A 15,646-nucleotide genomic window follows, 5' to 3' on the forward strand; every position below is an offset into this window, starting at 1 on the left:
GTCACCATGTGACACTTCCCAACAAAACCTCCTTGGCTTTGGTGACGCTTCTCTCTCGCTGGGGCATTTAAGTGCTGTGTGACCCACGCAGTAGCTCTGCTACCTCTGCATTGCCCGGGCCGTGCATGGTCGAGTCCTGGGGCACACAGGATTTACTAAGATCACAGCAGCAGCCCCAGAAGCTGTAAAGACCCTGCAGTGGAGTCTTTCCAGTTCAGTAACACTGCAGGGAATTGATGCCACTTATTTTTTAGAAAGAGGGAGTCGGGGGCTACTCTCTCTTTCTAGTTTGTGATTCTCTCCCCCTCCTCAACACACTGGGGCAGGAGGTGGGGGGAAGAAAACCCCCTCCCTGCTTGAGTGGAGTGTCCCATGTTGTGCTGGACACCCCCACCTCCCCAGGAGTGGTTAGGGCAAATGCTCCTAATTCTGCTGCTCCTGGGAGAGAGGAGGAGACTGGCACCAGTTAATTTTAAAAGAAAATGCAGAGAAATTTGAGGGCCCAGCCCTCTCCTCTGAGCGAATGTGGCTTATGCTGTGTGTCTGGCCTGCATTTTACCAAGGGAAAGGCCTGAAAAGCCTCTCTAGGTTTTTTTTTAAAAAGCAAGGAAAAAATAAAGCTATAGACTTCATATTCCTTGTTCATCTTCCTCTTTGCTAATCAGGCCAGCAGTCCCTCTTCTTTGATACTGTCCTGTTCCTTGCTCTTGATAAACATGTTCTACTGAGAATCTCTCGAGCAATAACCTTTTATATTGACTTACTGGTCTAAAAAGTCCCTGAGGTCTGGTGTATGTGACACTTGGAGTTTTGCTATTGAACTGAATACTGTATGCTTTGATAAAAACTGTGGATTTCTACACTGAGGTTTGAATTCATAACTAACTTACTTTTAATCCTCTTATACAGAAATTGGTTTTGAAGTGATTTTAAGAAAGCTACTTTTTATATCTCAAACTGTGCTGTTCTAGGCAGTGTACCAGTTGTGCTGGTTACTGCACCTGTAACCTCAATGCTTGGGTTTAACAAACTATTAACACGAAGTATTTTCTTTTTAGTGGGGGTTGGGAGGGCTCCGGGTTTTGCAGGGGAAGGGAATGTGACTTGTATTTTTTTTCTAGCACAAGCAGGTGAGCTGTGAATAGCTCTTAATTTTCACAGATCACCTGGAAAGTTTATTTTGTAACCTGTAAACTGCTGTATTTGACTTACCTGCCTTTCTCCAAAGCCCAACTTCCAGGGTAATAAAGTGAGTCTTAATTCAGTGCCACATGCTGCAGAGATGGAGAACTCGAAGTCCACCCTCATGATTTTATTCCTCTTCAGCCATTAGAAATGAGAGCAGCGGGTTAACTCGGGAAGGGGAGTTCTCCCCTTAGATGGGAAGGATGGTCCTGGGGCTAAAGAAAAGGGCTGGGAGTCAGGAGATCTAGAATCTGTTCTTGACTCTGCCACAGACTTGCTGTGTAACCTTAAGCCAGTCACTTAGCCACTCTGTGCCTCAGTTTCCCCATCTGCAAAATGGGGCAATATTCCCACCTTGTAGGATTTTGAGGTTTAGTTCATATTTGTCAAAGGCACTTTCAGATCTTCAGAAGGAGGGTGCTGTAGAAGGACAAAGGATTGTGTTAGAAATAACCCTATAGTGTTCTACACTAATGGCCAAAGTGGTGCAGTGAGAAGAGGGTTTTAAAATATGACTCTAGAATATTATAGATCTTTGGTTATTAAGGCATGGCACATTAGGGTGGTTACAGTGTTCAAAATGGAAAAGGCATAGGGAGTTCTGGGATTAACTGTGTTAGAAACAAACCCTCACTTTAACCGAGGGATCCTAGCTTACTATTTTAAATAACCGTAGCTCGATGCTTCACTACCCCACTTGAATAAGTGGAACTGTTTTTTCACTGGTTTCCCATACAAATGAGCCTCAGTCTGTGGTTGTGAAAGCAGGGTTTTGTGGAACAAGTGGTAAAACAAAAAGCTACTCCAGCTGGGCTGAGCACAGCTTTTTGGAAAGTTCACAAGGCAAGAAACTGTCTAAATTGTCATTTTGGAGTTGAAATTAGTTTTACTTAAAATTGGGATTTCTGAGCTTCCTGATGAAATTGACACTTGTTCTGACCCCGCTGGTTGGGAGAACGGTCCTGTGTCCAGTGCACAGGACTTGGAGTGGCTCTGCCGTTACCTTCTGTGCCTCAGCTTCCTTATCTGTAAAATGGGGATAATACTTAACCTACCTCACTGGGGTGTTGAGGTTTAATTCACAGATATTTCTGATGGGGCTTTGAGACCCTTGGAGGGAAGGTGCTGTAGAAGGGGAAAATCTTGTTACAGTATCCCAGTGTCAGAGCAAAACCGTTTCATCCCCTTTTAATAATGGTTTGAGTCTCCATGACCATTACTGCCTTAGCAAAATGTTGAGCGCTTTCCTGATAAATTGGGATTTAAACTGGTTTGGGGATGGGTCCCATGCTCATTGCTGCCTCCAAAAGTTACTTTCCCTCAAAATGGCTGCTGCCAGTAGGAGGGTCAGAAATACCCATTTTAAATTTCCTAATTTCAAGTACAGTTTAGACTTGAACATTTGAAATGCTGTATGGAGCAAACTGGGGAAAGGGATGTGTTAAGATTGCCCCGGGTGATTAGTAAGGAGACTTCACAGATACTGATGGTGCTAAAGTGCAGACCAGCAAGTTGCACTACTGCACTGTTGCAGGTACTGGGACGTGTTCCAAGGAGTTGTCGGGGAGAGATTAGGCGAGAATGTGCCTTTGGAAGGCTGAGATGGGTTATTCAGGCTTAAACTGGACACAGGAGGCGGGTGTGTACAGTACACAACCTCTGAGGAGCTAAAAGACTGTGTATGCAGAGGCCTGGCAGCTGCCCATTCAGAGGCAAGATAAGCTCTAGATACACCACTGTTTCTTTGAAAGGTTTTGTGTTGGGGTTACTATAGTGTTGTCTTTAAAGGCCTTAGTGCTCTGTTTACAATGATCTCCTAATCTGATTAACTCTGGCAGTGCAATCAAAGACCTATCAGACCAGGTGGGTCTCAATCAAATCACGCTCCTCTGGGTGGACAGTTATTTCCTTTGTCTTCCCTTGTAAACTTCTAACTCTGCTTTTTCCATTTAAAATCCCTGTGATTATGCTAATAAAACGTTACCATTATTTTCACTTGACTTGGTTCCAGTCATTTCTAGTCTTGTGGAAATGGTTCAAAGCATCCATGGTCTGTAGCTCCTCTTGCCTTCCGCGATGGAGAAACCGAAGGCCACACTGGCAAGAGGAGGGTGATGTTTATTAGTATGATTTTACTACTGTGCTTATGTGGCTCCTGAGGAATGAATTTCCTTTGCCATAGTAACGTGGCAGTGAGGAAAACCTCCCTGTGCTCTGTCTGTTGTGGCCAGGGGCGTGTTGTGTTAGGCTGAGGAGTTCGGCTGACACCTGCTCGAGCGACCCCTCACAAGGAGCTCCTGCTTCTCCCCAGGTGCTGGGGGGCAGACTGGCTATGTGTACATGTCACATGCACGTTTCTTCGCCATGGGGGCAGAGCATTGCACTGCAGAGGGGTTCCCTTTTTTCCTGTTACCAGGAAACGGAAAAGCTGTTGCAGCACACTTGTCTGTACCAAAAAACCTGGGTGCTGGTCAGCTTCTGAGTAACCAGCTTAAGTGTCCTGCTCTGAGAGAGCCCTGCTGAATTGCACATTCTGTCTCCTTTCAAGAGCCAAATCTATCTGGCTGGGCTAATTGTTTGATGGTTCTAAAATAAATGTTTTTACCTTTCAAAAAAAAAAATTAGTATGATTTCTGCCTTCACCTGGACAGGGCAGAGATGTAAAACTGAAGGTGCTAAAACAAACTGTCACTTGTGCAATAAGCAGACGTGAATCCTGACCCACTGGCTTCATCCTTCTCAGCCCCCTGCCTCAGCACCATACGCTGCCGTTCCCACACCCTAGTGCCATGCAATAATTGCCTGGACACTGGGTCATGAAGAGTGCTAATACCCGCAGGTCCTTCTGAACCTCTGCATGGTGACAGCATCTGGAAATCACAACCTACATTTAAACCCCCTGGACTGCATAGTAACCTTCCTGATGCACCTCCGTGCTAAGCACTTGTACTCATATCACTGATTATTCCACATAACACCACAGATGTATAGGCTGTTTGTAGTAATAACAAAAAAAAAAAACAAAAAAAACAACCCACAGGCCTGAACAGAAAATGTCATCCCTGCCCTAAAGAGCTCACAGGCCAATGGCAGTAGCACAAGGCGACGACAATAGGGCTTTGCTCTGGGACTTTGACCTTCACAAGGAATGATCACCAAGAAGCAAATGACGACAAGGCTTTGGGCATGAGCCTGGTCCTGTGCACAATAATGCAGTAAACCTGTGGTCATTAGAAAGCTGCTGTTAATCACAAAAAAAAAATCTGTATCCTTCATGGGGACGAGTTAACTCCCAGTTTGCACTTGGAGGAACTGGTCTGATTTCAGATATCTGAGCAGAGGGTATGTGAAGAAAATTAAGTGGCTTTTATAGATCTGAGACCTAAACTGATTTATTAAAATCCCCCAGATCCAGCACCAGAGCATACAAACTGCGTCTGGATTGGCAGGCTGCAGTACAACAGCAGGAATTTCTAATTAAAATTCTCTCAAGCTGGCTAATCCTAAACTTGACGCTATCTGTGTGCTGTGCGCATGTATGTATGAAATCCAAAAGTTGACAGGAATGCAGTGTTAAGGTCCCCAACTTAGAACTTTACTTCACAACTTAACGAAGTTATGGATTCTCCCAGCACCATTAACTGGGCTCTTATGAACACAAAATATTTTCCTGTTTTTGTTTGTTAAACATGTAGCTGAATGTATTGCTGTTTTGATTTAGCACATACACAGGGCCACAAATCACCTACCTCATTCCTGTTTGCCTGGCTCTGGGCAATGGAATATGTTCAAGACAAAAATGTCACCTCCCCTAGTTCTTGTTTTTGCACCTGCCATTTCCCCTTGCTCCCAATAATGCAGTGGGAGGTTTAGGGACGGAGAGGGGATTTGACTGTTATTTCATAGCAATGGTTGCAAACTCCCTCCTGCTAACAGTCTCAGCCTCTTTGGACAGAAATAATTCGCATTGTTCAGTCTCCACATTCCATTCTGTTCTCAGCCTCCCTGCTCAGGCTGGGCTAGTTCATAGTGCCAGTTGGAATATGGTGACCCGTGATGTTGACAGCTGGGGACTAGGAACTCGATTCAGCCCTACCAACTCATTCCACTGGCCGCACGCCAACCAGCAGATGGCAGAGACTTTCAGTGGTTAATGACAATGGTAAGTAGTCTTTGCTCACGCTTTCTCCTTTTTTCACTTGCTGCGCCCCAGTTTCCAGCATAATTCTCCCTTCCCATTGACACAGGACCAAGTTGTGCAGCGCCCTGCCTAGGTGGTGGTGGTGGTGGTGTCATTGACTTCTTACAGAATTCCCCAAGCTAGAGAACCAGACCTTGTGTGCCTCCCACTCTGTTGCTGGCTGAGTGGGGTAAGTGGTGTGGAGCAATCGGCCTTTGAGGTTAGGTGGGGTCTTCCAGAGAGGAGAGAGGCTACTAGTTGTGTTTCCTGCTATTTGTGCTGAAGGCTGGGGCTACTAGCTAATGGGGCTGGGAGTGATTCGACCTGCACGCTTTGCCAGTACCTGGCCATCTGCCTTGAGCTAGTTTACATAACAAATCTGAACTGCGGCAAGGCATGTCCAATACAATAGGTATTGTAGGATAAGTCCAGGGGTGTTTCTTCTGGAATCTGAGCTGTGACTTTCTCTACACACTGCACATTAAACACACAAATGGAGTTCACTAAATAATGCCCCTAATGAACACTGCCTTGACTGAGATTTCTAATGCAAAGTCTGGCAAACATTCTCACACCCCCATCTAATCCCAGTAACAACCGGCTCCAGGCACGCAGAGAGACCACACGCACAGGGGCAGCATGTACAAGATCAGTTTGAAGCTGAGGATTAAGAACAGGTGAATATTTTGCAGAAACATGTAAGGGATCTACAAGAACCAAATAACCTTGGACTTGGTGAGATTTTTAATCTTCAGTCCCCTGCGTGGGGCAGCTTGATATTTACATGGAGATAAAACCTAATTGTGGAGGCAGCCGCACTTGTATTTCATTTCCAGAGCCACCCTGTTTTTGCCTTTCCCCGAGTGAGTTTGGCTGACACTCCAGCTTCGGAGAAGGCTCCCGGCTCCCTATAGGGCCCATTGCCAAAACTTCGGAGGTGGGCACAGGCCTCAGAGAACTCTATGCAAGGCCTCTTCCCCTGGCAGTCACCAGCCCCCTCTTGGGTGGGCCTTAAGTGCCTCATGGGATCCATGGATTGAGCCCAGATGCCGCACAGGCTTCAGGAAGAACCAGAGGCTTGTGTTTGCCACGGATAAGAATTTTTAAACCAACCTATTATGACTGGTACCAAACACATTTTTAAACCCAGACGGGCTGATCTATTGGACTGAGCTTCAGGCTTGAGTGGAAAACCACACAGTTCACTCTGTGTCTTTAGCATGAGCCAGGAAGGAGGGAGATGCTACATCCCCTGTGCAGCTGTGAAAGACCCCTTGCTTTTGTTTTTGGTAAGATTAGAAACTTATCCCTGTTTGTTTGGGCAAAAGGTCTTTTCCTTCTGCAGGGCACTGGCTGTTACAGTGGTGTCATGTCTCAAACAGAGAAACCCTTTGGTCGGAAATGGGCTTTAGTCCTTGTCTATATGAGAAAGTTGCGCCAATTTTATCTTTGAAATTATGTTTTTAAACCACAATCACCCTGGGTGGAGACTTACTGAGATTTAAACCAAAATAAGACGTTCTTGTCTTAAACCTCCTCCTAATCGGCCAAACGGCAACAGCCACTCCCACTTTTGCACAGGTTTAAAAATCACACCTTTAAACTGAATCGCTTTTCTGGTGTAGATGAGCCCTTCTAAACATACCATGGTGTTAATACAAGGGCTCCTCACAAAACAAGCCCTCCTGTCACCTCATGGACTCTTAGCCCAGCGCTCAGGTGTTGGGGTGGCTGACCAGAATTTCCAGCTGCATAACTAGACCCAAAGCATGTTCTAAATGAAAACAGCACCCCAACCCCTCTACTCTCCTGCCCAAACTGCTCCCTGCTTGGCTGAATCACTTCATAAGACTGACTTAAAATCGAGCCAAAATGCAACAAACCGATATGCGTACGGAGAGCAGCTGCTCCTCTATTGCACCGGCATCCATCTCACGCTGGTTTTAATAGAAGTAATGATAATGAATTGCTGAGTCAGGATCAACTCCACCCTCCCCCGCTTTGCAAAAAAAAAAATCTGCCTCATGCCAGCCACTTCCTATAAATCATAAATGTCTGCTTTGCCTCAGCATCTATATAGCAGCAGGAGACCCTTTGTCTGTGGGTGGAGTCTATTGCACTGACTTTTTTTAGATATTGGGTTTCAGTGTAGGAATCTGGACTGCAGCGACTCAGAAATTACTAAAATTACCAGCCTGCCATGGAGCTAAGACCCATGGATATGTTAGTTCTATTCCAGGCTCTGCCACTGACTAGCTGTTTGGCCTTGAACAAGTCAGTTATCTTTCCTGTGCCTCTGTTTCCCCCTGTAAAGCGAAAGCGTCTCAGAGCAGGGGCTGTGGTTCCGATGCTGCTCTCACATTAACTAGGTTTACACTAGTGCAACCCCACTGTTGTCAGTGGAGTCACTCCTCATTTACACTGGAGTCACAGAAATCAGAATCAGTCTCCAGCTCTTTAGAAGGAGAAAATACACTATATACAATGCCGGCCCGGCACGATATACATCTAGTAATAAAACAGGGATAATACCTTGCAGGCGTGTTGTGTGAGATAATTAGGGCCTAAGGCACTTTGAAAATGTAAAGCATTTACAGTTGTGCTAAGCCTTATTAGTGGAAGAATAGCCCCTGGTCTTAGATGGAGTAGTCTGAGCCAGCAAATAGTTTTTCCTAGAGAGAAAAAAACAACTACTTGAAAGGCAAATTTCCACTGGGAGGGACCTTTTCACCCATGTCCTATTTATTTCTCACCAGCTTTTTTCCTGCCTGTGTAACAAATTACCTATTTGTCTCCACACAAGCAGTGCTCCCTCCCATAGCTGTGGTTTCTCCTTGAGCTATAAGTGGAGTCATAAGGCCAGATTGTGACATCATAATCCCTCCCATGCTAAAAGACTATGAGGCCACAGTGACAAGAGCAGTGAACATGGTTTTTGTATCATCAGCAGAGAACGGTGCCATTTGGTGCTGTTAGCGTGGAGTCTGGGGGATGAGGGGGAAAGGTCTTATTTCAACTTAGTTATCTGTCATATTGGCTGGGGAAATAAACTGTGTGTGAGAGAAAGTGAGTACTGTGTGCCAGGGAAATTGCTAGGCCCCTTGACTGGATCTGGTTCCTTACAAACTCACTGAGTAGAGGATCCTCAAGGGTCACAGAGCTGTTGTCATGGTTCCTACAGTCTCACCAACCTCAAAACTCGCCAAGAGTTCAAAAATCATGCCAATATCCCAAATTGGGATTGATATGTGTAATAGTACAATTTAAATATCAGTATTCAAATATTCAGATACATCACTCACAGGAAGTTATACTAGGGGCAACTTACAGAGAATAAATACATTGTCTCTCAGTAACTGGGAATTTAAAGTAGGTTGTCTGTGAGTTAATACGATCTACTAGAGAAGAATTTCAGTCTCATTGACACTGTAGCTCATTTCTCCTAGTATTTCATCAGGAGGTCAAGGGACATTTATTTAGAACATATCACCAGACATTGGCAATAGCAGGAGAAATGAGCTACAGTTTCAATCAGAAGCCAAGACAGGTAAGTACCCAAAATACATCTTCAATGGACCGTATTTATTCAGGGACTAAATTCCTGATTACTGAGGGATAATTTACACTCATTACATTTACTTTTCACAAGCTACTCCTAGTATAACTTTTCATAAGACCAGCAGACTGGCCATACTGGGTCAGATGTAGCTGTTGGGTTTTATGCAGGTAGAAAGTTGCCAACCCTAGGGTGGGGCTACTCAGGGAGAACAGGGCTTTAAAAAGCCCGCTCCTAAGCGACCAGAGGAGCTAGGGAGCAGAAGGGGCTAATGTGAGTTTTGCGAGTGAGTTCCTCATGTGAAGGAAGAGCCTGGGGTGAGCTTGTTGTCTGCGGTGTGTGTTTGCGTTTGTGGTGTGCTTGCTGCTTGAGTGAAGTATATAGTGTGGTCTGTTTGTCTGAGGCTAGCAGTATTCAAGTGGAGAGCTGGTTAAGTAAGGAGGCATTGATGGCCAACCTCTTTAGCACCTATCAATCCTTTAACGGGGTGGGGCTCCTCAGGGAGAACAAAGCTTTAAAAAGCCCACTCCTAAGAGACCAGAGGAGCTAGAGAACGGGAGAGTTTGATGAGGAAATTCTCCAGGTGAAGGAGAAACAACTACGTGACTTTTGGGGTGAGCCTATTGTCTGTAGTGTGTTTGTGGTGTGCTTACTACTTGATTGAAGTATATAGTGTGGTCTGTTTGAGGGACCTTGTGCTGAGGCTAGCAGCCTGCTATGCACGTGGAGAGCTGCTTAAGGAGGCTTTCATCCCCAAGCCCTTTACCACCCATCAACCCCTAACCAGGGGTTGGGGCTACTCAGGGAGAACAAGGCTTTAAAAAGCCTGCTCCTAAGGGAGGAGAGAAGCTAGGAAACAGAAGTGGCTAATGTGAGTTTTATGAGGAAGTTAACCAGGTGAAGGAGCATGAGTTTGCTCTGTGTGGTGGCTGCTTGACTGACTTATACAGTGTGGTCTGTTTGTTCGAGGGAACTTGTGCTGAGCCTAGTGGCCTGCCAGGAAAGTTGAGAGCTTTATAATGAGGCTTTGGTGGCCAAACCCTTTAGCACCCAACAACCCTTAGTAGGGTTGAGGCTGCTCAGGGAGCACAAGGCTTTAAAAAGCAGGCTCCTAAGGGACAGGAGATGCTAGGGGACAGGAGCTGCTAATGTGAGTTTTGTGAGGGAGTGCTCCAGGTGAAGGAGGACCAACTATGTGACCTGTGGGCAGTGTCCCCTCTAATTTTTTCTCACCCACGTGCGGAATGAATTTTGTTATGTGCACCAACATGGAGGTGATATGTGACACGTCACCTTCATATCAGTGCCCATAACAAAATTCATGTGGTGGGGGTGGGGCCAAGGGGTTCAGAGTGGGGGAGGGGGCTCAGGATGGGGCAGAGGGTGGGGGTGCGGGCTGTAGCTGGGGATGTAGGCCCTGGGGGTTTGGGGTGCAGGAGGGTGCTCCAGGGCTATGGTGGGGAGAGAGGACTCCCTCCAGCAGCACCTGGACTGAGGGGGAGAGGTGCCTTTCCCCATCACGGCAGCTCTGGGGCTGGGTTCCCTGAGAGCCTGTGCGGCCCTAAATAGGCTGCTGCGTGGCCACGCAGCCGTGCTGCTTACAGGACACTTAGCCCATGGGATGAGTTTGTGTGTGTTTGTGGTGTACTAACTCCTTGACTGAGGTATCTAGTGTGCTGAGCCTAGCGGCCTGCTATGCAAGGCTGAGAGCATGTTCATGATGCTTTCATCCCCCAGCCCTTTAGCACCTAGGGCCGGCTTTAGGAAGTGTGGGGCCCAATTTGAACAGTTTCAACAGGGCCCCGGGGCTCTGAGTCTTCGGCGGCGGGTCCTTCACTCACTCCAGGTCTTTGGCAGCACTGAAGGACCCGCCGCCAAAGACCTGGAGTGAACGAAGTGCCCACCGTCGAAGTGCTGCCGAAGACCCAGAGCGCCGCCGGGTGAGTAAAAATTAAAAAGGCGCCTCTAGCCAGGGAAGGGATTCTCACTGGGTGCGGGGCCCTCTTAGGCGCGGGGCCCGATTTGGGAGAATTGGTGGAATAGGCCTAAAGCCGGCCCTAGGGGGTGAGGTTACTCAGGGAGAACAAGGCTTTAAAAAGCACGCTCCTAAGGGATGGGAGATGCTAGGGAACAGGAGCTGCTAATGTGAGTTTTGCGATAGAGTTCTCCAGGTGGAGGAGCGACTACATGACCCTTGGACTGAGTTTCTTGTCTGTAGCAGAGGTGCTGACTTTTGTTTTTGCTGGTGGATGCTTTTGAAGAGGGGTGTGTGTGTGTGTGTGTGTGTGTGTGTGTGTGTGTGTGTGTGTGAGAAGGGGGCACTCTGCCAGTTTTTGTTGTGTTGTCTATGTTAACATTTTGTTTGTAATATGGGTATGGTTTTCATTCATTTGTAACTCTTCCCTTTGGTTGGTTAGTTGTAGCTTATTCTTATTAGGTCTCTGAGTTGAAAGGCTGCTCTTGCAGATTTAATTTATTGTTCGTAGGTCAGTTAAGATGTTTTCTTATTCTATTCTATATAGGTACTTAAATCATTCTCATTAGTACACCTTCCAAAATTGATTGTGTGGTTTGGATCATTCTCTCTCTCTTCCATCTCCCACCAGGAGAGAATTTTTCCATCCCTTTCCACTGGAGAAAACATCACTATTTTAATTTTAGGAAAGTCTCTGTAAATTATTTGCCCAGATTGGGGATAATTTATAGGAGCAGAAGAACCAGGCTGTGGCCCTGTGAATCACATGATCTGGTGGTTTCTTCCTGCCTTAATCTGATCTCCTGTATGTCCCAGGCCACTAAACCCCTCCCAGCTGGATTAGACTAAAGCAGGGGTAGGCAACCTATGGCACGCATGCCAAAGGTGGCACACAAGATGGTTTTCAGTGGCACTCACATTGCCCAGGCCCTGGCTACCGGTCTGGGGGGCTCTGCATTTTAATTTAATTTTAAATGAAGCTTCTTAAACATTTAAAAAAACCTTATTTACTTTATATACAACACTAGTTTAGTTATATAATATAGACTTAGAGAGAGACCTTCTAAAAACATTAAAATGTGTTACTGGCACACAAAACCTTAAATTAGAGTTAATAAATTAAGACTCGGCACACTGAATGATTGCCGTCCCCTGGACTAAAGTATTACAGCCATCCAGAAACTAAACTATTGTCTGCCACAAGCTGAGACTAGGAGGGACTGAGGTGCACCAATGCCCGAGGCCTATGATTCTAGCAAGCGACCCAAACCCCATGTGGCAGAGATTGGCTTTTTTTTCCACCTAAGTCCCTACAGTAAAATTCCTTCCTGACCTAAAAAATGGTGTTCAGTTTGACCCTGAGCGTGTGAGCAAGACACACCAGCTAAGCATCTGAGAGAGAGAATTTTTTGAGCCATCCCGGCTGATGTCCCATCTACAGCCCTGGCCAATCTCTGACACTTCAGGGGAAAAAACAAATAAACCTAGAATACATCAGGGGAGGGATATGTCTGAATCCCTGAAGCATGAGCTTTTGAATATAAGATTTAGGACCAAAAGGGAACACGTGGCCACAGATTCAAGTCTCTCTCTCAGGCATTAATCCCATAGTACAATCCCACTCACATTTATCAAACTCTATTTTATATCTAAATCTTTGGAATGAGTCGTGCCACCCAGGCACTCCACCAGAAAACTACCCTCAATCTGATTTACCCGGACAGCTTACCTCTTAATTCTTATTTGCCTGAGTTGAGTGCTAGGTAGGGAATCAGCTCTGGGTAGGGTGTATGTGCAGTGGTTACACAAGGAACTGGACTGGTATTGTAAGAAACTGTAAGTACCTTATGTATGACTGACTGTATGTTTGAGATAGTTACGTGAGAGCAGAAAAGAGCATTGGGGGTACCGTATAGCGCAGGGGTGAGGGTCGGATTAAGGCCGGGGTTCTCAAACTGGGGGTCGTGAGGTAATTACATGGGGGGGGTCATGCGCGGTCAGCCTCCACAGCAACCCCACTTTGCCTCCAGCATTAATAATGGTGTTAAATATATTTAAAAAGTGTTATTAATTTATAAGGGGGGGGTCGCACTCAGAGGCTTGCTGTGTGAAAGGGGTCACCAGTACAAAAGTTTGAGCATCACTGGGGATTAAGGCATATACTAACTAAGCTACATGTTGGGGCCTCACACTATGAGGAGTCTCTCTTTTAAAAAAACAAACACAAAAAAAACCCCCTCCATTTCAAATATTATCAAAATTGTTTGATAAATAAAGGAGATACAGGAAAAAGAAGATTCTCTCTAACTACAGGCATTTTCATTCAAATATGACAAATATATACACCTGGCTACACAAATAACCTTACCCTACCTCTACCCTTCACTAATTGTTCATTATCGACAGGCAGGAGGCCTGGGCTGAGAACAAAAGAGAGAATTGCACTTGTAAAATTAGTATTTCTATGAGTGAGTCTGCTCTCAGTCTCCTAAGGCAGCATTTTGTTGGCCAGCTGCTGCTAGTAAAATTCTGACCTTGCCTTCAGAACTTATTCATAACTCCTCAAGAGTTCATAGGCTGTCAGAATGGGAGTAGGACCATTCAACTGTGCCCCAGAAAGTCGCATCAATGTACCTCTCTGTCTCTCTTAGCTCCTGCAGCTCAGCCACTCTGGTCTCCAAAGCCCGTACATGGTCTCTGAGAGCCAGGAGCTCCTTGCACTGAATTCACATACATGCCACCTGCCCATAGGCCACCTAATCATACATGCTGTATTCAGTGCAATAAGCTGGATAGCCCCCACTCTGTTGCTGGACTTCTGCCTGCACTCTCTCTCTACTCCTGCAGCTCTTCCCTTTCTTCTTGTTTTGTTTTTATTGGGGGGGGGGGATGTTATTGCCTTAAGTTTAAAGAACATTAATGAAGTTTATCTCCCACCCCCGCATCTCACTCAAAACTTCCCTGTTCCCTAGCTCCTCTGGTGGCTTAGGAGCAGGGCTTTAAATACTGGTTCTCCCTGAGTAGCCCCCACACCCTGATTAAGTGCTAAAGGACTTGGGGATCAAAGCCTCCTTAAGAAGCTCTCAGCTATGCCTAGCAGGCCCCTAGACTTAGCACAGACCACACTCCGCTTACTGCTTGACTGAAATATAAACCACAAACACACACTGCAGAAACCAAACTGACCCCAGTTGCTCCTCCTCCATCCGGAGAAACCCTTGCAAAACTCACCTTAGCCACTCCTGTTCTCTAGCTCCTCCACAGAGTCAGCACCTACGGGCTGTAGCTTGTGTCTTATAAGTATACAGTGTTGTGTGCTCTTTTGAGGGACCCTGTGCTAAGCCTAGAGCCTGCTAGGAGAGTTGAGAGCTTCTTAACCAGGCTTTGATGGGCAAGCCCTTTAGCACCTATCAACTCCTAACCAGGGGGTGGGGCTCCTCAGTGAGAACAAGGCTTTAAAAAACCTGCTCCTAAGCACCCAGACAAGCTAGCGAACAGGAGCAGCTAACCTGAGTTCAGTAAGGAGGTTCTCCAGGTGAAGGAAAAGCAACTACATGACCCCTGGGGTGAGTTTGTCTGTAGTGTGTGTGTTTGTGGTGCAGTATAAGCCTGGGTAAGGCTCATGTGAAGCAGTGTCTATGGGACAAAGATGTAAAGTCTGTGGATGAGATGACTTTTTAGCTGATGCCTTCAAACAGAATCAGGCATCTATTGAGGGCAGGCTACAGAAAGAGGGGTCTAAAACTGATGGGAAGGGAGGATCCCATTTTGTCCTTGGGAAGAGAGAAGGGGGCTGGGACCCTAGAGCCCAGAAGGTGCTATCACTGTAATTCCACTGGTCACTGAGGAATAAATGCCCTGTGCTAGGAGCAAGCAGGCAAACAATAGCTCATGTTTGCCTGCTTCCAGACCTCAACCCAGACCCCCCCCCAGCAATTGAAACCTATCACATTGGTTCTGTGAGGTTAGCCTCTGCAGAATCAGATATGGAGCATGTTAAGGCTGTCTAAACTGATGGTAGGTAATACTTGGGGCAGAGAGATACAGGGGCCCAGATCTCTCTGGTTAAGCAGAGTGTGGTCCCAAAGGCCAGTATGTGGCCAAATGGCAGAGGTTGTGGGGGTGGGCAAAAGCAGATTCCTCATACCACTAGCTAAAATCCATGTGGTTTGGGAAGGTTTGGAAAGTGTTTCGACAGGGGGGGGAGGGAGGGGGAATGATTTTTTCTGTCTAGCTCAGGTTAAAGCATTTGCCTGAGGCAGGAGGCAATTTTATGCTGGGACCCCCTGAGGGAAAGGGTCAGGTCTCAGGAACTGCTGAGAGAATGGGAGAGAGTCTCCTTGATTCTGCTGCAGCTGGGGGAAGCCACATGCTTCCAGGTGGGAGGGTGGTTGAGACCAACTCCTACACTGCAGCTGGAGGCATCACCACATCAGGAAGGGATGGGGGTGTAATGCCTGCCAGGGAGAGAACTGTCCAGATTGCAGCTGAACCAGAGAGGAACCTGACTCTAGGGAACAGAGAGAAATGTGTCCCAGAGAAGGGGCAGGGAATCTCAGAAACCACTGAGGTAGGTGAGGATTCCTGTGACTCCATAGCACAGGGAAGCTGGGCGCTTCCAAGTATGGGTGGGTCTGAGACTAGCTCCTTTCCAGCAGAAGGCAACATGCCCTCAGGGCCAGGGAAGTGTTTGTCCAGTGATTAAGGAAACTGTTGCAGTTGTTAGCTGGCACAGTTCTGCAGCTGAAGG

General features: G+C 46.5%; 1 long non-coding RNA gene across 2 annotated transcripts; it reads right to left on the minus strand.

Moving 5' to 3' along the window:
* Nucleotides 1–123: 123 nt before the first annotated feature.
* On the minus strand, nt 124–14,337 carry LOC123350835. 2 transcript variants are annotated; one of them, XR_006573848.1, is made up of 3 exons: nt 14,128–14,337; nt 3,170–3,282; nt 124–1,605 (listed from the first exon to the last, which is right to left on the minus strand). It is a non-coding gene; the product is annotated as an uncharacterized LOC123350835 (long non-coding RNA). The 2 variants fall into 2 exon arrangements; XR_006573849.1 differs by lacking the exon at nt 14,128–14,337 and adding an exon at nt 8,150–8,204.
* Nucleotides 14,338–15,646: the final 1,309 nt, after the last annotated feature.

This window comes from Mauremys mutica, chromosome 16, assembly GCF_020497125.1.
Source record: "Mauremys mutica isolate MM-2020 ecotype Southern chromosome 16, ASM2049712v1, whole genome shotgun sequence".
NCBI lineage: Eukaryota > Metazoa > Chordata > Testudines > Geoemydidae > Mauremys > Mauremys mutica.